Source organism: Pipistrellus hanaki (assembly GCF_964339955.1).
Source record: "Pipistrellus hanaki genome assembly, chromosome: 5".
Classification (NCBI taxonomy): domain Eukaryota; kingdom Metazoa; phylum Chordata; class Mammalia; order Chiroptera; family Vespertilionidae; genus Pipistrellus; species Pipistrellus hanaki.
The window spans coordinates 73,003,605-73,024,506 of record NC_140507.1 but is presented as its reverse complement, the minus strand read 5'-3'; the positions used below and the strand labels follow the sequence as shown (position 1 = coordinate 73,024,506).

Here is a 20,902-nt window from a genome sequence, read left to right as displayed (position 1 = left end):
ATAGGTCGACACTCAACCACTGAGCCACACTGGCTTGGTCATGGGGACATTTTATTTCATTATTTTTTAAAATATATTTTATTGATTTTTTTACAGAGAGAAAGGGAGAGGGATAGAAAGTTAGAAACATCGATGAGAGAGAAACGTTGATTAGCTGCCTCCTGCACACCCCCACTGGGATGTGCCCACAACGAAGGTACATGCCTTTGACTGAAATCGAACCCAGGACCCTTCAGTCCACAGGCCGATGCTCTATCCACTGAGCCAAACCGGTTTTGGCCATTGGGGACATTTTAGTCACCACTTCTCAAGCAGAGATACTGATATTGGCGGCATTCAATGATATGTATTCTTTCTTTCTCATTGAGGACCTTACCGGTGACCTTTGCTCATTTCTAATAGAAATGCTGAGTAGCAGGAGTGTGTGGTTCCCTGTGACAACAGGCAAGAGAGAAGCTTTTCTTTGAGCATGCAAGTTAAAAAATTGAAACAAGATTATCCCCGTTAACATGTGCAACTCATCGCATTTAGGACATTCACAATGTTGTACAACCATCACTTCTGTCTAGTTCCAAAATACAGGGGTAGGCAAAAGTAGGTTCATAGTTGTGAGTATGCAAAACAGTTTATTTTTTTATTATTATTTATTGTATTATTACCCATATGAACAACTGTAAACCGACTTTTTCCCACCGCCATGTTTTTGTTACCCCAAAAAGAAACTCCTTCCCCATAAGTAGTCACACACCAATCTATATATTTATTATATACTAGAGGCCCAGTGAATGAAATTTGTGCACGGGGGTCAGAAGGTCCCTCAGCCCAGCCTGCACCCTCTCCAATCTGGCACCCCTTGGGGAATGTCCGATTGCCTCTCACAATCCAGGATTGCTGGCTCATAACCACTCATCTGCCTGCCTGCCTATCTGACGGCTTCTAACCCCTCTGCCTACCTGCCTGCCTGATCACCCCTAACTGCTCCCCTGCTAACCTGATTGCCTCTAACTGCCTCTGCCTTGCCCCACACCCAGGACCCAGGATTCCCTCCTCTGGCCAGTTACAGGCACCCAGGACCCGGGCTGGCTTTGCCTAGGCCGGCCGCAGCTGTAGGGGACCGTGGACGGGCTTGTCCCTCTCTTGGGCCGCAGCCTGACTGGTCCCCATTCCTCTCTCGAAAGCTCATTTGTGCCTGGCTGGTCCTCATTCTTCTCTTCCCAGTATTGAGTATCTGAGCAGTTAAGGTGTGATGGCATGAGGGTGTGATGACCATTTACATATTAGCTCTTTATTATATAGGATTATATATGTACATAAATGTGATATATAAGTATATATGATACATGTTTATATTATACTGGAGGCCCGGTTGCACAACATTCATGCATGGGTACGGTCCCTAGGCCTGGCCAGCAATCAGGGCTAATCAAGTTCCCAGGTTCCCCACCTCTCCGCCTCCCCACCTCCCTGTCTCCTCCTTCCCTCATTTCCTCAACACCCCTGCCACTGGTCACCTGCCGTGTTCCATGCTGCCCCCTGGTGGTCAGGGCATGTCATAGCATGTGATCAAACTTCCAGTCTCCTGGCCGAATTCCCAAGGGGACACTTTGCATATTAGCCATATATATATAAAAAACTAGAGGCCCAGTGCACAAATTCATGCACAGGTGGGGTCCGGTCAGCCTGCCCCGATAGTGTTTGATTGGGATGGGCCAATGGGGGGAGGGCCACAGGCAGTTGGCCAGTCGGCCCTGCCCCCTGGTCGAACTCCCAGTCAAACTCCTGGTGGAGAGGACAATTTGCATATCAGTCTTTTATTATATAGGACTAGAGGCCCGGTGCATAAAATTCGTGCACTGGGGGGGGGGGGCGGTATCCATCAGCCCAAACTGCACCCTCTCCAATTTGGGACCCCTCAGGGGATGTCTGACTGCCTGTTTAGGCCCAATCCCTAGGATTGGGCCTAAACAGACAGTTGAACAGTTGAACATCCCTTACACAATCTGGGACTGCTGGTCCCAACTGCTTGCTTGCCTGCATGATTGCCATTAACCACTTCTGCCTGCCAGCCTGATCACCCCCTAACCATGCCCCTACCAGCCTGATTGACGCCTAACTGTTCCCCTGCCGGCCCAAGAGTCCCCAATTGCCCTCGCCTGACAGCCGGGTCACCCTCACATGCCCTCCCCTGCATATTCCCTCTTTATTAGATAGGGTTTTTTCCTTAACATATTGGACAGTGTACCTGCCGTGGTCTTGACAAACCAGTAAAGATGTAAACCCAAACTAAAAGTGTCATAAAATAAACTCCTTAAACAGGAATTTCATGAGACCTTGGAAAGGTGATATCAAGTGGTTGTTTCTTCCTTTTTTTCTTCTCTTTCTTTTTCTTGATGTTTCACCTTTTGTCCTTTCTTTCTTTTCTCCTTTTATTCCCTTTCTGTCTCTAATCACTCTGCTGGGGGCAAGGGAAGTCCCAAGGCTATAGGTGTATGTGGGGGGATCACTCCATGGGGGGCAGGCCCTTTGGAGGCTGACACCCCAGGCTGCCCAGGGAAGGGATAGCTCTTGGGGGTACAGCTTCCTCCCAGGCCTACACCCCCCGGCTGTGGATGGGAGCTGATTGCTGGGGGCGGGGGATAGGCAGTTGAGGGGCCTCCCAGGCCCACAGCCCAGGCGAAGCTAGGCGCAGATGGCATGTGGGGGTGAGGGAGTAGGGATGAGGGGATGGGGGGAGGGTGCGGTCACCGCCCAGGCCTATGGCCCAGGTTGCAGCTGGGAGCTGAGCACACAGAGGGTGCACAGCCGCCTCCCAGGCCACTACCCAGGTAGCCACTGGGACCTGATCCTGCCAGGGTGTGTGCCACCTCCCAGGCCTATGGCCCAGATGGGGGCTGACAGTGGATCTCATGTTTCAGGGTGTGTGTGTGGGGGTGCGCACCGCTTCCCAGGCTACTGCCCGGGTCACGACTGGGAGCTGATCGCACCTGGGGTGTGAGGCCGCCTCCCAGGCCATTGCTCAGGCCTCTGCTGGAAGCTGATCACACAGGGGTGCGAAGGCCCTCCCAGGACAGCAGCTCAGGTCACAGCTGGGAGCTGATAGCACCTGGGTGCGGGGCCGCCTCCCAGGCCACTTCCTGGGTGGCGGCAGGGAGCTGATTGCGCAGGGGGTGTGAAGGTGCCTCCCAGGCCAACAGCCGGGGCCTCATACTGCCTGCTCTCAGCGGCAGCCCTCCCTGGGCTTGAGAAACTGGGCACTGCCATCTTGTGTCTATGGGTGCCGCCATTTTGTCACGGAGTGATGGTTAATTTTCATATTACTCTTTTATTATATAGAACAATGATATATCTATAATTTAATTTATAACAAAATATAATGTATTATAAATATTACATACATGTATAAGATACATAAAATGTAATGCATATGTATACACACATACATATAATGTATATATAATGTTTTCTGAATAATTTGGGGAAATAATTTGGAGCCTTTACAACCTTTACTCTCAAGTACTTCAGTGAGCATTTCCAAAGAACAAGGACATGCTCTCCCAGACCCACAGTGTAATGATCAGAATTGGAAATGTCACACTGATAAGCCCGATCATTTAATCCACCATCCAGATTCCGAGACTTTCCATTGTTCCAATGGTGTCCTTTCCAGCTGCCCCCATGGAGTCAGTGACGTTCACACCCCTTTCCTGCTTTCCTTCTCCTGACCCAGACTGGTTTGTCACCGAGTCTGGGCCAGGTGGGATCAAACGAGGGTGATTTTTTTTTCTCCAATTATTGCCTCCCCTGCTCTCTTGTCAAATCTCCCTTCTCTCCCCTGAGGAGCACATTGTGTAACGTGACTGATCACTGTCAGTGAAAGAGTCTTGTCCTGTCCTGTCCTGTCCTATTAGCAATTTCCATCTCAGAGCTTTCTTCAACCCCTTGCTGATTCGTGATGTTACCGGGAAAACTTGGGGCAACTCCCCGCTCTGCCTAATCCCTTCTGCCTCACTTTGCTCACGTGCCCGGTGTGCTCTGGTTCTGTCCGCCCCCCTGCCGCGTGGCGGAGGCAGGGCTCGGAGAGGGTCTCTGAGTGCACCAGCAGGTGTGAGCTCTGACCACCCACACAACTGCTCCCCCTGGATCCAGAAAGGCAGGCATGGAGAGCACAGATTCCTGAGGCAGATATGGGTTGGGGGAGGAAACTCAGCTATCTCCTTGTGATGCTGCCTGCCTGTTGTCATGGAAACCCAAGCCACTCTCTTTTGAAGGACCCATTAAGGTGCAGGATATAATCAGCACCCTGTCTGGCAGACCCCCACCCTCCCTGGACAATGCAGCATCTGAGTTGGGCCCTCACCACCCCTCTCCAGCCCTGGCTGGGGATGACTCGCTATGCGACCACATGTCTCCTTTTCCTGTCCACATCTTGGCCTCCTCCCCCGTGGAAATGGCTGAGGGACGTGTCGCAGTTGCCACATTGTCTATGTGTATCAAACTATGAGAAGGGTGTAAGGTAGTGGCTGAGAATGCAGACACTGTATACAAACTGCCAAGAGTCGAGTCCTGGCTCTGCCACCCAGGGGCTGTGCAACCTCGAGCGACTTGCTTCCGCTCTCTGAGCCTCGGTTTCCTCTCCTATAAAATGGGGAATGATAATGGTGCCTACCTCTTAGGAGCTAATATATGTATAGCTGTTAAAATAGACCTAATATATCCATCTGATGTACTATTATCCAGCTACACAAAAGGAATGAACCATGGGCACACGCTACAGCATGGATGTACCTTGAAAACATGCTGCTCCGTGAAGGAAACCAGACACAAAAGGCCACATAGTGTGATTTCATTGATATGAAATACCCAGAACATGCAAACCCAAAGAGACAGAAAACACATTCATGTTGCCAGGAGCTGCAGGAAGGGGGGTGGGGGTGGGGAATGAGTGCTTAACAGGAACTGTGTTCCTTTTGGGGCGATGGAATGTTCTGGAATTAATCAGGTGGTGGTGGTGGTCGCAGGACTCTGTGAAGCATGAAATGTCACGAAGTTGTCACTTTAAAAAGGTTACATGCAAATTTTACGCTCTGTGTACTTGCAAGGTTTAACTGTTGTTCTGATGGAGGGACACACCACAATGACACTCACACAGAAGGAAGGCAGGGTCCTTTGCCACTTGGAGCTCCAAAGAAGAGGACATCAGGCTTACCCGAGGGACAGGTGACAGTCACCGGGGGCTGTAGGGTGAGCCAGTGGGGTTAGCTAGGTTTCCCGGGCTTCCTGAAATGGGCTCATTTGAATAATTTGCCAAACTCCAGGACCATAGGGCTGTCCCTCGTTGCCTGGTGATGCCTAGCTCTTGGACAACTGAAGGAGGTGTCTAGTGGCCCTTGAGTATGAGTGGATAAGGCAACTGGTCCGGATGTGGACTTAGTCAATTGCTCAAAAGGACCTGATTGGCCTCAGAAATGGGTCCTTCCCACTCTCCTTTCCTTCCTTCGTTCTGTGGAAATAGCTACTCATTCCTCACCCGTGAAAGTCCAGGCATAGAATTGCTGAGTCAAAGGGAAGAAAATAAGCTTCTTTTGTGCTTAAGCCACCGTTATTTTGAGCCTGTTAGAGTAATTGGACCGTCTCCCCATACATTGGCAATCCCTGCTTCTTCGCCTCGCTCTCTGGCACCTTTGCTCCTGGAATCACCATCTTGTCTGAGACTCCACTTTCATGAAATCCCAAGTGAAGATAATTGGACAGTGACCAGATGGAATAACAAAATTGAATGGGCAGTCCCTTCAGTTCAGGTGCCCTCAGCTCCATTACAAAGGATGGCTCATCTTCATAGGTGCATGTGGCCTTCGTATTTGTGTTGACAAAGGGGCTCAGACACCAGCATTTATATCAACTGAATACTTATCAGGTGCTAACACTGATCTGGGCATGGATGGGAGGAGGATGAAACTGGTGAGATTAAAGAAGGTGCCCCCTCCCAGAGGTCTCTGGGAGAAACGACAGGTTGGTGGGTTTTATGTACCTTTATTTTTATTTTTTGCTAGAGGCCTGGTGCATGAATTCATGCACAGGTGGGGTCCCTCAGGGTGGCCTGCAGGGATTGGGCCCCAGCTCATGCCCCCAGGCTCGCAGCCCCGCAGTTCCTGCCTGGCACCCCGCTGTGGCCTGGCACCGTCCCCTCACCTGCTCCATTATCCTGCTGCTGCTGTCCAGGTCTCCTTGGGGCCCATCAGGGTCAGCAGCACCTCCACTACCACCCGCTGCCAGCGCAGCATCACAGACACCCGCCATGTTCCACACTGCCCCCTTGTGGTCAGCGCACATTGTAGTGAGTGGTCGAACTCCCGGTCAAACAATTTGTATATTAGGCTTTTATTATATAAGAAGATTGATTTCAGAGAGGAACAGAGAGGAACAGAGAGATAGAAACACCAATGGTAAGAGAGAACCACTGATCGGCTGCCTCCTGCACCCCCAGCATGTGCCCTGACCAGGAGTCGAACCATGACCTTCTGATTCATAGGTTGATGCTCAGCCAATGAGCCACACCAGCTGGGGCATTTGGTTTTTTTAAATCTAAGGAAGGATTCCCCTAAATAAGAATCAGTGCGGCAATGGCCAGTGTGGGTCAGTGGTTAGAGTGTCGGCCCACACATCAGAGGATTGCGGGTTTGATTCCTGGTCAAGGGCACAAGTGTGGGTTGGGGATTCACTCCCCACCTCCACTGGGAGCCCATATGGGGGGGCAATCAGTTGATATGTCTCTCACATCTCTCTCTTTCCCTCCCTCCCTCCCTTCCACTCTCTCTGAAAAGCAATGGAAAAAATATCCTCAGGTGTGAGGATTAACAACAACAAAACAGAATCAGTGGGGAAGCTCATCAAAATGCAGATGCTGCGCCCCCCTCCAGCTTATTGAAATTGGTAGGGTCCTAGGAGTCTGCATACTCTAGGAGCTTCCTAGAGGAACCCAAGATGCTCCTGGGTGGGCCAGTGGTTAAGGGCGGCTGGTGGGGAAATGGCAGGCAATGCTCTCAGCAGGATGAGCCAGGCTGTTTTGAAATTTGAATTCCACCCTTCAGTCAATGGGAGTCTTGGAAGGGCTAAAGGCAAAGGTGGGACTTGATCAGATTTGTGTTCTAGAACAACCCCTCACTGTCTGTGGAGAACAAATGGACGGTGGTGTGTGTTGGGGGAGGGAAGAGACAGCCACGCAGGGATTGCGGCAGAGGGCTGGGGGAGAGGCTGGGTTTGCCCAGAATGACTTGCCCTGGCAAATACCGGGTTGAGGAAATGGATGAGGAGGGGAGGGACCCTGGGATGTGGAGAGGCTGCCACATTGATGGGGACACAGAAGGAGGGGAGGTGGGGCCTGGGTGGGCTGGATGTTCAGTGTGAAATGATTAATGTAGAGGCTCTGAGAGACCCAGGGGGATACATTTGTAGAAATCTCGGGGCAGAAACTCCTCTTTCCTAGGGGGTCCCTAAAAGGCAGTATCCGGTGCCTTTTTTTTTTTTTAATCCAAAAGCTCTTCCATTCCCAAAGGGAGATCTATATATAACACAAAAACTCTCACAATTAGCCTTGATCCAGATATTGAACCCCTCTCCCCACCCCATTCTCAAAGTGCCTCTGGCGTGTAGGTGTCTTGTAATCATATTTCCTCTGCTCGTTAATGAACTCACTGAGGCAGTCCTCCTGGAGAGAGAAAGGTTTCATTTGTCTGGGGCTGCGGAGGGAGACGGGGTTGCCAGAGCTAATGAGGAATCAATGCCTCGTAATTGCTAATTAAATGAGCTTGGCTCTCCCCTGGGGCTATTAGTTGGCTGGCTGGCCCTTGAATGTCCACAAATTTAATTATAGTCCCCAATAAACACCCACAGCACCCCCCCATCTCTGTGGGGGAAACCAAGGAGAAGCAGGATCTTCACGTGTGTGCGGAAACCATCAGTTCATTTATTAATTCATTGATTTATTCTCTGATGCCTTTCTTGATTCAACCAATGTTTATTGAGCACCTGCTGTGTGCCAGGCTCTGGTTAGGGGCTGGGGCCACAGCAGTGAAAAATACAAGTGCAGTCTCTGCCCTCGCGGAGCTCACAGTGTCATGGGGGTGACAGACAGTCCTGTAAACAGTTAACAATAACCAGAGTAAGTGCCGGAGAGAAGACATCCCCGGTGGGAGTGTACAACACAGACTTGTTATATACTTATGGTGGGTGAGGAGGCAACAAGGAAGGTTTCCCTTGGAGAAATGGGTCTGGGATAAGAAGGGAGAGGGAGCTCGTGGGGTGTCTGGGAGGCAGAGCATTTCAAGATGAGGGAGCAGCAAAGACCAAGGCTCTGAGGCTGGGATCACTTCAGCGTAGTGTCTGTGACTTGATCAGGATGTCTCGGAGAACTGGGGGTGAGCCACGCCGATGCCACAAATCACCTCCACAAGTTTACACCTGTCCTGCAGTTGGTCCATGGGACTGATGGTGAGGTGTGGGAGAAAAGAAATCATTCCTGGAATTTTTATTAACAAGTCTTCGTAGAATCCTGATCTAGAGAGAACTTCAAACACCATCCCCTCATTGATTCCCAACCCTGGGTTCAGTCAGATATTTTGTATTTTCAGGCCTGCGAGGGGCATATGGGTGTCATGGATAACACCATGCATGGCACGTTGCTATGTGATCATGGGTGCATGCCTCTATTTTACTCCCCCCCTTGCTCTTGCCCCATGGAATGAGCCTGCTCACCCCCCTGGGTGGGAGCGATTCCTTCCTGGCCTCCCACAGTTACTGTCCGCCTCAGGGGGAGGTTGATGGGAGTCCGCGCTGTGAGGAAGCTGTGACTTGTTGTCATAGTACACCAGAACAACAAAATCACTAGTCTTCCACACAGCACCAGACCACAGCTGCTGCCGTCTTCTTTGCCACCCTTCGCCCTGTGTGTGCCACCCCCCGACCCAGCTCTTCCCCTTCACCTGAGCCACGCTGTAATATATGGGCTTCTCGCTTCTCCACCGCCTCCTGTCCTCCACTCCTGGCCCTCCTGGGGAGAGGACGGGTCTGGTCTGAAAGGGCCCAACTCCCACCCACGAAACGTGGAGTTTGGAGTTGAATGGATGTGGGGTTGACTTGGATTCACCTTTGGCCTGAGACCCCCTTGACCTGTCCCTCTCTGGGTCTCAGTTTCCTCAACTGTCACCTGGATGTAATAAACCCCATGTCCTGAAGTCGGAGATGGCATGATATAATGTATGCAAAACGCCTGACACAATGTTTCTCAAAGAAGTCTGGAAAGGGCACAATATGTCATCTTGGCAGGCACTCCCTAATTCCCCCATAATCCTGCAGATTGATCATGGTACCTGTTGGGAATCACAGACTTCTGTGTGCTGTTTCATCTCATCTGGAAAATAAGGCATTGGGGGGAAAAATCTATTAAGTGAGAGGGGCAAGTCTCCAGAAGCGTCAGACACCCCGGACCACCCTCTGCTCCCCCATCAAGGTACAAGGCTCTCCCTTAATTAACCTGGGGAGCTGCCCGCGTCTGCCGGCACCTGCTGGGAGCTGTCCAGAAGCGGTGCTGAAGCAGGTCTCGGTTCCCTCCCTGGACCCCGAGAGGCGCTGTCCGGAGCCTCCGTGCTGAAACAAATAGTAATTTTCTCCCTTGGTCCTCGCAGAGCTGTCTCCCGCCTCGGTGCTGGAGAAAACTTAACTTTCCTCTCTTCCAGGCTCAACCCACTCCCCTGCCTTCTCTGTTCCTCTGACATTGGGGAGCCCGCCTTCCAAACCTTTCTTTCCTCTCCGATCCTCTTCCCCGGGCGCTTCAGAATGGCAAGGGTCGCAACTGGGACTCACACCGGCTCCTTACCTCATGGCGCGTCCCCAGGACTTACCTCCCAGGTAGTCAGCCTGGTTGGTCTCCGCTTTCCAGGCCGTCAAACTTCGCCGTCTTTGTCGCTCTCTGGGAAGATGTCCATGCGCTGACCTGCAAACCCGCCCCATCCCCGAGGTACCGGGTCCCCCAAACCACCCCTCCTTCCACGCAGCTGAAGTCCTCCCCCCCCCCCCCCCCCCCCGCGCGTCTCACCTGCTCCCAGTCCTGTAGCAGATGCAGGTGTCCAGTGCCTGCCGGAGGCGGTGACTGCGCTTTTATGGGCTTTGGGGGAGGCGGGGCACCGGCAACCCAGGGAGGGGCTCTGCCAGCCGGCCAATGGGACTCGGCCTCGAATGCAGCTCCAAAGATTACCTCATAGGTTGTGGCCTCAGCTTCAGAATAAAAGACTGGCATCTGCCCAAAATCTAGGTTGGGGTTTTCTGGAGGGGGAGGGGCCGCTCATTGTAGCGCCCGGGATCTACCCACTCGGCCCAACCCCCTCCTGGGTCTCTGAGCTCCCCCCCAGTTCAGCAGCTCTGGCTCAGTCAGTTTCCCCAGCTTGCGCTGTTGTTAGATCAGGAGAGATAAAGCTGGTAAATTGTGTTGCGGGGAGTGGAGGGGAGGTAGGCCAGGTTCAGAATATTTAAATCTAGTTTCATGTTGAGAAACTGGGGTCTGTGTGAAGGTAGGGCTCAGAGGAGCCTGGAGCAGAGGTGGGACTCAAGCCTAGACCTTCTGATTCCTGGACTCAAAACCCAATTCATAACTTAGTTTATTGTTTTACTTTACTGAGTAGACTCTGAGCCAAAAAACACACAAACTTGGGTTCACGTTCAGATTTTCCTCCTCCTTGCTGTGGGACTTTGGGCACCGCTGAACCCCTCTGGGCTTCAGTTTCCTCCACTGTAAAATAGTATCTTCTCAGAGCATTGTGACGAGGCATTAATGCTATGGTGTGGGTTGCATCTTGGAAATAAACAATCAGGGCTAGGACTCAGGTGAGGGAGGCACTTGCCTCAGGTACATTTAAGGAGGCACCAAAAAAACCACACATCAGTAATCAAAATAAACCATATTTCAATGCAGTGTTGTTGTTTTTAAAAAAATCAAAATTAATGAAAAATACACACTAAGCAAAATATCATTTTAAATAAACAACAGAATCTGCATTACCGATTTTTTCCTTTAGCCTCAGGCTCCAATGCAACTTGGCATGACATTGGAAAAAAAGTCTGGACCTGGTAATTTTTCCAATAATGTAGCTGTTGTTATTTCCCAAGATGTTCCATCCATTTTTCTCAAATCACCTTTACTGTGTTAGGCACGGCGTTGGGGAGGGGCACATTCATGAATTCAGCAACTAACCTTCCTTTAGGGAGGGTGAAGACACGAAAAAGTAATTCTTTGCAAATACAGCATGCATGGCAACAAAGGGATTTGTGTTCTGGCTTGTGCTCTTCCAAGGATGAAAGTCCCCTAAAAGAGCTGCTTATTTTGTGCAACATGAGCTCAAATGAGCTACCTGCCGATCACCCATGGATCCAGGAACATCAGATAAGGCTTGTCAACAAAGATACCCGAACCAAGGCTTAACTCCATAGGTGCACCGGGGGAAAGTTCGGTCAGACCCTGGGGGAGTGGATGCAGAAGCTGTTTGGATTTTTCTGACACATAGTAGGTACTCAACAAATTCACTGTCAAGTGCAATACTCATCTGAAACACTCTAACTTCTGCATTATGTCTCCACTCAGAGACTTGTCCTGGCTTCACAGTTCCAAAAGAGGAGCAAGGAACTTCTACCAAAGGAAGAAGAAATGGGAATGTAGCCTAGAAATGGCTGCTTTATTTATTTGCTTCATTGCTTTTCCTTTTTATTATTTTTTTTGGTGGGTGGGGAGGTGGGGAGATTCAAACCCACAGGCAAATAGCAAGATAGTGCAATGCACTTCTGAACGTAATCATCTTTACCTAGATTCACCCACCCATTGTTAACATTTTGCCACATTCACTTTATCTTTGTCTCTCTTCCAACCATAATAAGAGGCAGGCACAGTGGCCCCTTCATTCCTAAATACTTCAGCATGCTTCCTTCATGGTCAAAGACAGTTTCCTATGTAACCATAATGTGATCATCACAACCACAAAGTTAAAATTGTGACAATACTATTGTCTACTCTCTAGCCCACGTTCCACTTTGACCAGTTGCCTCAATACTGTCTTTTATGACATTTATTTCCAAGTTGGGATCCAGTTCAGGATTGTGCAATGTATTTCATTGTCCTGTGTTTCCCATCTCCTTTGCTGAGAGGTGAGCTTTGTAGTAGCTCTATCTTGTTAGACCCTAGGGTTCTCCTCTCAACTCAGAGATCTGACTTGCTCACTGCCTTCAATGAGAGTGTGCCTGGCACCCTCTTACCCACACACAGTGCCTGGCACCCCTCTGTTACAACACAGTTTTATTTAGAGGATTTTAAGTCACTTCCTCCTTTTATTTAGAGGATTCTAGAATGACATGGCCAGAAATACACACCTCAAACCTACTTTATCCATTCACTTCACAATAAAAATATTTGCACTGGGGATTCAGCAGGGAACAAAGCCAATCTTATTTTTGTATTCCATTTAGTGTAGAAGATAGACAGTAAACAAACATATAAAGGAACAAAATAACTTCACACAATAATGACAGCTATAAGAAACAGACTGGGGGTGGAGTGGGGTATGATAGAGCAGGAGTCTGCTAACTTTTCTGTAAAGGCCAGAAAATAAATATTTTCTGCTTTGCAGGCCAGCTGGTTTCTCTCCTGGCTATTCTGTTGTTGTAGCTCAAAGGCAACCTTGGAGAATATATATGGGTGGGACTGTGTTCCAATAAAACTTTATTTACAAAAACAGTGGCAGCTTTGCCCTGGCTGATGTTGCTTAGTAATTAGAGCATCCACCCTTGCACCAAAGGGTCGCAGGTTTGATTCCCAGTTATGGGCAAGGAGCAGGATTGTAGGTTGGGGTGTGTGCGGGAGACAACTAATCAATGTGTCTCTCTTACATCGATGCATTTCTATCTCTTCCCCTCCCTCCCTCCCTTCCATTCTCTCTAAAAATAAATGGAAAAAAATATCCTGGGGTGAGGATTAGCAACAACAACAAAATAGTGGCAGCCCTCCCCAAGGGCCATATTTTCTAGTCCCTGCCTAATATGTGACTGGCTGGTGTAAGACATGTAGCTTTAGGCTGGGTGGTTGGGGCAGGGCTCTCTGGAGTGGGCTTGTTTGAGCTGAGACCTGAAAGGTGAGAAGAAGACAACCGTGGAAAATTTAAAGGACAAATATCAGGCTGAACAGTGAGTTTGTTGGGTTACTGTTTGTAGGAACAGTTAGTTCCTAGAGACTGTGTGTGTGTGTGTGTGTGTGTGTGTGTGTGTGTGTGTGTGTGAGAGAGAGAGAGAGAGAGAGAGAGAGAGAGAGAGAGAGAGAGGCCCTGAAGTGTGTCTTGGAGGGGACTTGCACCTCTCTGTTACTCAGAAAGAGGTGGCCAGGAGCAGATCGTATAGGAAAGCCTCCCCTCTTTCTTTCTCTCCCTTCTTGAGCTTTTACTTGTGTTGAGCTTGGTGCCAACACTTCACATGCCAAGTATTCCAAAGGCTTCAAGACAACCCCATACAATTGCTATCGTTGTTGTCCCCATTTTACAGATGAGGAAACTGAGGATCTAAGGAACTAGTCAAAGGCCACCTGGAAAACAAGAGGCAGAGCTGGGATTTAAACACAGCTCTTGCTTGGCTGGCGTAGCTCGTCGTTGAGCGTTGACCTATGAACCAGTGGGTCACAGATCCATTCTGGGTAGGGGCACATGCTTAAGTTGCGGCTCGATCCCCAGGTGTGGGTTGTGCAGGAGGCAGCTGTTTGGAGATTCTCTCTCATTATTGATGCTTCTATCTCTCTTCCTCTCCCTTCCTCTCTGAAATCAATAAAAATTAAAAATAAATAAATAAACACAGCCCCATCTCTTGGCTCCAAAGCCCATGCCCCTCAGCACTCCCCCACCCCAACATTGCCTTCATTTGCGGTCTCCTTCATACCTTCTGGAGAGCAGTTAAGCCTTTACACTGGGATTCGGAGATTTTTCAATTCTAAACTGCAGAGCAGATGTCAAATGTCCTGTTTTAAGGAAGTGGCAGAGGCAAACCTTCCCCATAGACCACAATAATTGGGGGCTGGAGCTGGGATGGGGACCCCCGTCTGCTGACCCCAAGATCTAAATTCTTGTTCACTGTCCATTCCTTCCCCTGTCCTCTTCTAGAGTCCTCATACATATAGAACCTTATCCTTTATTGTCCTCACACACAACCTTTTATTTATTTACTTACTTTTTAGAGAATTCAGTTTTAAAGCCAGGTATATTGAGGTATAACTTCTATACAGTAACCTTCGTATTTTTAGGTGCACAGTTCTGTAAATTTCGCTAATTGCAGTTATGTATCCAACACCGTAGTCAAGAAACAGAACAGTTCCCTCACCCCAAAAACGTTCTCTCCTGCTCCCCTGAATAGTCTATCCCCACCCTGATCTATAATTCCTGGAAACTGCTGACGGGATCTCCATCATTATAGTTTTGCCTTTTCCAGAACATCGTTTAAATGGGATCACCTGGCGTGCAGCTTTCGGTGTCTGGCTTCTCTCATCTCCACAGTGCATTGGAGATCCATCCATGTTGTTGTGTGTTTCGGGAAGTAGCTTGTTCTCATTACTGAGTAGCATTCCCTTGTGTGGGTGGAGTAGGGCGTGTTGAGTCACTAGTGCAGGGACCCTGGGTTCAAGGGCATCTCCAGGATTGGGGGCTTAAGGATAAAGCTGCTAGAGAGGTTCACGTGCAGGTGTCTGTGTGGACAATATGTTTTCATTTCTCTCTGGGAATACCTAGGAGTGGGGTGTCTGGGCCATATGGTCAGGGTATTTTTGACTTTTAAGAAGCTGCCCAACTTTTTTTTCAAAGTGACCACACTATTTTGCATTTCCATGAGCGGTGGATAAGCATTTCTGTCGCTCCTCATTTTCATCAGCACTTGGTATTGTCAGTTTTTGGGTTTTTTTGAGCCACCTAAGCAATGTGCCGTGTCTTTTTCTTTCTTCAGTGTCTTCTTTTAATACACAAGGTAGCATTCTATATATTCCTTACAGAACGTGCTGTTTTTCACTTAACCGTTTATATAGGAGAACACAATCCTATGTTAATCATCAGCAAAAAGTCTAGTTGGAGAGACAGACACTCCCAGGTCATTACAGCTCAGAGTGGACAAAGCTGTGAGGGGAGAGACTTCAGGGTACTGTGGGAACCCAAGGAAGTCACCTGCCCCAGCCCAGGAAGATGGCGGATAAACCAAAGAGGGCTTCCTGGAAGAGGCACCACTGTATAGGCTGAGACCTAAGTCTGAGGAGGAGTGAGCTGAGTGAGGTTGTAGGAGCGTGTCCCTGATAGAAGAAACGTCATATACAAAGGCCCAGGAGAAAACTCTGGATTTGGGCACGTTTAGATTCAGGTCCCACTTGGCTGTACAGTCCTTCCTCCTCTTGCCTCTTCTGCCTACTTTGGGGTCTAGCTGGCCCATTTAGACAGAGGCAGCAACTTCCCCTTGCAAACACTGGCACCTTCCCAGGCTCCATTCTGCCTTCCAGAACAATCCTAGCTGGTGTTTTTTTAATCACTTACTGTGCCCTTGCTGGTTTCGGCTCTGCCCTTGTCATCTCCCTGGGAATCTCAGCTTCATAGACAGCCCCCTTTGACGGTTTTCTCCCCTCTGGGGCCCCAGGATCTGCCACGTTTGCCCATGTCCCAGGAGACAGGCAGGTGCAGGTGGACAGGAATGAATGAGTCTCATTAGAGAATGTCCCCCACGAGGCCCCAGCTCGGAACAGTAGCTAATTATCTCCGAGGATAATAAGCCAACAATGGGTATTAATTAATAGCTCATCACAGTAGAAAAGAAGGTTTAGGAACAAGGGTCTCTGGTGATTCTTCCTCTCCCTGCTCCCTGCCTGACACACACACGTGCACAGCCCCTTCCTCAACCGTTACTATAGAGACCTCTTTCCTGCCACCCTCATGAGCATTCATAAATCAAGACTGCACAGATGGTGGCCTCAGCAAGCCTGTTGTTCTCTCTCCATGGACGGTTTCTGGAGCCCTGAGGATTAAGGAAACAGGGCTACTCTGGACAACATCTGCCTGGTTCTGAAACCTGACCCTGCAGCCCGGGCAGGAGGAGATTAATGGAGGCATTTACTTGGAAGGGGCAGAACACACAAACAGGCCAACCTCCTCGCCTGAGGCCTCCAGGGAATCCCTAATGAAGGTCTCAGCCCCCCATCCTGCCCCCAGTGAGAATCACCCAAGGCACTTTAACACTTCAGACCTGGGGGGAGAGGAGACTTGCAGTGTGTATCCTGGAATTATTGCAATCATACCAGCCAGTGTTTCCTGAGCATCTATTTTGTGCCCAGCACTGCACATTTTATGTATCATACGTGCACACTGAAACACTATATATAAAGATTATTATAACGCGGATGCTTGTTTATTTGTACAGAGCTTTATGTATCGTACAAGGGCCAGGATCCTGCCCATTTTAATCCCTCTGTGTTTCCCAGTGCCTGGAATTGATAGTCACTGAACGAATGAATGATTTCGTTTACTTCTCATAGCCCCCCTGCAGCATAAGCACTAAATCCCATTTCTTGGCATGTGGGAACCAAAGCTCAGAGAAGTGGAGACATTCCCCCCAGGACATCCAGCAAGCAGGGGGCAGAGGAGGTATCTGAAAGGAGATCTTCCTGTGACAGAGCTCCCTGACCCTCGTTCGGATGAGGCCTCGTTCACAAAGCAGGTCAGGGACCCAGCCCGGACTGGAAGACAGCTTCCCGCCCCTCCCTCTGGCCCCCTTCCCTGGCTCTCCCCTCTTCCCTTGCAGCCTTAGCAACAAGCACATCTCAAACACTGTTTCTCAAAAGTAGATATTAGTGGATGGTGCTGCATGTACCAGAGTCAAGTCTTTAAGAGGCTCCTGGAACTCTTTTCAGCTTGTCTGCTCCGATCTCACGTCTGTCTAAGAGGCCAAGACATAGAGCTTTGTCCCTGAGGGGAAAAGGGCAGCACACCGAGGCCAGATTGCTGGCTGGTGCTCACACCAAGAGAGGGTGGCTGGCTGGGACGGGATGTCCCCTCCCCCCACGCCATCCTGCTGCTCCCCTGAATGACTCCTCTCTCACACCTGCCAGTTTCCAAAACCGATGTTGAGGCTTTCATGTTGGCTCTCTGACCCTCACAACATCCTTTCCATAACACTCTTTTCTGTGTAAGCAATACTGCCAGCTACCATTTATTGAGCACCTACTAGGCAAGGGCTCTCTCTACCTCATCTCATCCTTACATTAACTTTCCAAGCTTGATGCGACTAGCCCTGTTTCTTGGAGTTGTACGTGGGCACAGAGAGGTTGGAATACTTGCCCAGGCTCACACAGCAGAGAAGCGGGGAGAGCTGTTGTTCAAAACCAGAGCCCCCACTCCTGGCCGCGGTGTGTGGTTGGTGTCTGTGTTCTGAGAGGGACCAGCTCCCAGTCTGCCAGGGGTGGGTCACAGCCTGCAGAGTCTATGAGGAAAGCCACGCCTCTCGGGACCCAGTTTCCTGTCCAGCCCTGAGTCCTGGGAGAACCGCGAACAAGCACCGAACAACGTGTGCTCCTTTCTCAGCTTTTGGAAGTGCTTCATGTATTGACACAATTCCTGGTACAACCCTCCCCAGCAACGGTCCTAACTTTGACTGCACATCCTAGCGGGGGGTGGGGCAGGAACAGAATTCTTGGCAGCCGTAGTGGTGGAAGGGAGTGAGGTGGGTGTGTGTCAGGGAGGCCACTAGGAGGCTGGGCCACTTGTGTAGAGACAGGGAAGGTGAGAAAGAGCCCATGAGTGAGCGGAGCCTGCCAGGCAGAGGGAATAATAGGTGCAGGGGGAGCAGCAGGGGCAAAGGGCTGGCGGGAAGCCGTTTTGGAGAACCTGAAAGAGGTCCAGGTCCACCCCCCTGTCCACGGAGATCCTGGCCGTTCACTGTGTCAGTGATAAAGCTGGTCCTTGTGTTCTTGATGAGGCTGAAGACTAAGACCCACCGCAGACCACAGTAGGTGCTCAATTAATGTTTGTTGATGAAAGAATGAATAAAGCAAAAAGCTGGTAGGGATTTAAGAGGTCAGACAGTCTAGTAATCAAAAAGTCAAATTCAAGCAGGGATGTTTCACATTAACATTCCCAATTTGGGCTCTTAAAAAAATCATGCGAGGAAACAAGCCCCCGTGGCTGCCAGTCAGAATGCCTACCCAATCTCTTCATTTTTACCTGTGGGAGAAACTGAGTCCAGAGCCATCACATGACACTTGAAAGTCTCATAGCTCATAACTCAGAGCTGGGGCCATGATGATAATGAGCTTCTAATTATCGAATGCTTATTGTATGCTTCACATGCATTCTCAATAAATACAACTGCTGTGGAAAAATATTGAGACACCCTATTTGTTTGTTTAATTTTTACTTATTAATTTTAGAAAGGAGAGAGAGAGAGAGAGAGAGAGGAACTTGGGTTTGTTGTTCTACCTATTTATGCCTTCATTGGTTGTTTCTTTTATGTACTCTGACTGGAGCTCGAACCCACAAGCTTGGTGTATGCAGACTACGCTCTAATCAACCTGGCCAGGGCCTTCTTGTTTTGTGTTTGTTTGTTTGTTTAACATATTTTTATTGATTTCAGAGAGGAAAGGCGATGGAGAGAGAGAGAGAAACAGCAATGATAAGAGACCATTATTGATTGGCTGCCTTCTGCACGCCCCACACTCGGGATGGAGCCCGTAACCCTGGCATGTGCCCTGACCTGGAATCCAATGGTGACCTCCTGGTTCATAGGTCGATGCTCAACCATTGAGCCACACCGGTCAGGCCCCCTTCCGCTCCCCCCCCCCCCCTTTTTCTTTTAATTGATGAGGAATCAGAGCACGCCCAAGGAGGGTAAAGAACATCTGGAATCCCAGGGCAGAGGCTGGATTCGAACCCAATCTGCGTAGAGCTAAGTCTTTTTATATACTTCCTTCAAGAGCGCATTTTCCCTATATTTGTACAGGAGGAAACTGAGACAGTGGAGCGGTGTGTGTGTGTGTGTGTGTGTGTGTGTGTGTGTGTGTGATTCAATAACAGCGATTGAGCCAATCCTTTGAGACCCCAAAAGTTAAGAATTAGCCCACGCCCCAAACTCCAGATTTACCCAAGCCCGAGACTGCGGTTTCCCACTCCCACCTTCCTCCTCTATGCAACAGGCGCTTAATGAGCTCTTTGATGGAGGTTGTGGAAGCAGCGGGAAGCTGCAGGAGGGAGAGGGTTCTGCTTCCCCGCCTCCCCCCTCTACTCCTCGGGGTCTGCCCAGCCCCCAGCCCCAGCCCCAGCGCACCCGGAGCTCTCCCACTGCAATTACGGTAATTAGCTCCGAGCCTCCAGCCCGGCGGGAGGAGGCAGGGAGGCGGACTTTGGCCCAGGCTGACCTGCTTCCAGACGGGCCATCGGATTGGTGCATTCTGAGCACGTGGTGCGCTTGCTGGACTTGTTGCTGGGCATCCCGACGTTGTCCAGGCAACGCCTGCCGCGCGTCCTCTCTGCCAAGTGCCTGAGAGAAGTGGCTGTGCAGAGGGTCTGGAGACTTGGCAGGAGAGAGAAGAGGAGGAATTGGGGGGGGGGGGGGGAGAAGGCAAGTTGCTTCCCTTCCCTAGTTTCCCCAGGCCCCAGCCCCCCAAGTCCCTAGCCATGAGGCCCCCATGGACTTGACATCCAGGTGGGTGCACAAAGTAGGTTCAAGGTCACAGACCTGGCCAGGGAGAACGCAGCCCGCCAACACAGAACGGACCCATGCCAGGGACTATCCCATGCGCAGACAGGGTGTATAGACAGAACACAGATATACAGATCTTGCATTAAAAACCAGTTGCTGAAAAGCCCACCAGGCTCAGAGCTTGTGTTCAGAAAGGTATGATACTGAACAACACAGAGATGAGACAGTCCCTGTCCTTGAAATCATCACCCTCAACAGTCGCCCCTACACCTGACCACTTCCACATGCAGTGCCTCAGCCAAGCACTTTACCTGAATTTCATCTTCATTACTCCCATTTTACAGATGAGGAAGCTGAGGCTCAGAGTGGGGCCAGCTAGGAGGCAGGGACCTAACTAGAACGTAGGGACTCCACCCTCCAGGAGTGTCTATTAAAGCCCACATTCTTAGTCACTTTGTAATACTATAATAATTATAATAATGATAATAGAGTATTAGTTAGCTATTGCTGTGCAACAAAACTTAGTGGCTTTAAAAACAACAATATTTAACATGATAATATATACACCTTTTTGTCACCTTAAAAGATGCTACCTCTGCCCTAGCCGGTTTGGCTCAGTGGATAGAGCGTCGGCCTGTGGACTCAAGGGTCCTGCGTTCGATTCGGGTCACAGGCATGTACCTTGGTTGTGGGCACGTCCCCAGTGGGGGGTGTGCAGGAGGCAGTTGGTCGATGTTTCTAGCTCATTGATGTTTCTGACTCTCTGCTCCCTCTCCTTTCCTCTCTGTAAAAAATCAATAAAAAATATATTTTTTTTAAAAAGATGCTACCTCTAAGAAAAAGATTGGTTTTTTTTAATACATAATCAGAATATGACAAATGCATGAAATTGAACACTGATTCAATGTTATTATCCAATATATAAAACCTATTCAAATTTTTTTGACCATCCACATCATGTTCTTCATAGTATTTTTTTTTAAATCTGAAATATAATCAGAATCATATATTGCATTTAGTGTGCCTGTCTGAGTTCATTTTCCTTAACTTCCATACATTTGGAGAGAGCAGAGATGTTGTTTCATAGATGCTTTTGGTTTGGATTTGTCCTATGGTCTCTATAATTCATTTCATACATTCCACAAACAATTATTGAGCTCCTACTGCA

The 20,902-nt window shown here is 49.4% G+C and overlaps 1 long non-coding RNA gene across 1 annotated transcript; it reads right to left on the bottom strand.

The window, feature by feature from the left end:
- Positions 1–7,935: 7,935 nt before the first annotated feature.
- On the bottom strand, positions 7,936–10,012 carry LOC311622455. The gene is made up of 5 exons (XR_014794991.1): positions 9,897–10,012; positions 9,530–9,642; positions 9,366–9,406; positions 8,979–9,046; positions 7,936–8,481 (listed from the first exon to the last, which is right to left on the bottom strand). It is a non-coding gene; the product is annotated as an uncharacterized lncRNA (long non-coding RNA).
- Between the last annotated feature and the right edge of the window lie 10,890 nt (positions 10,013–20,902).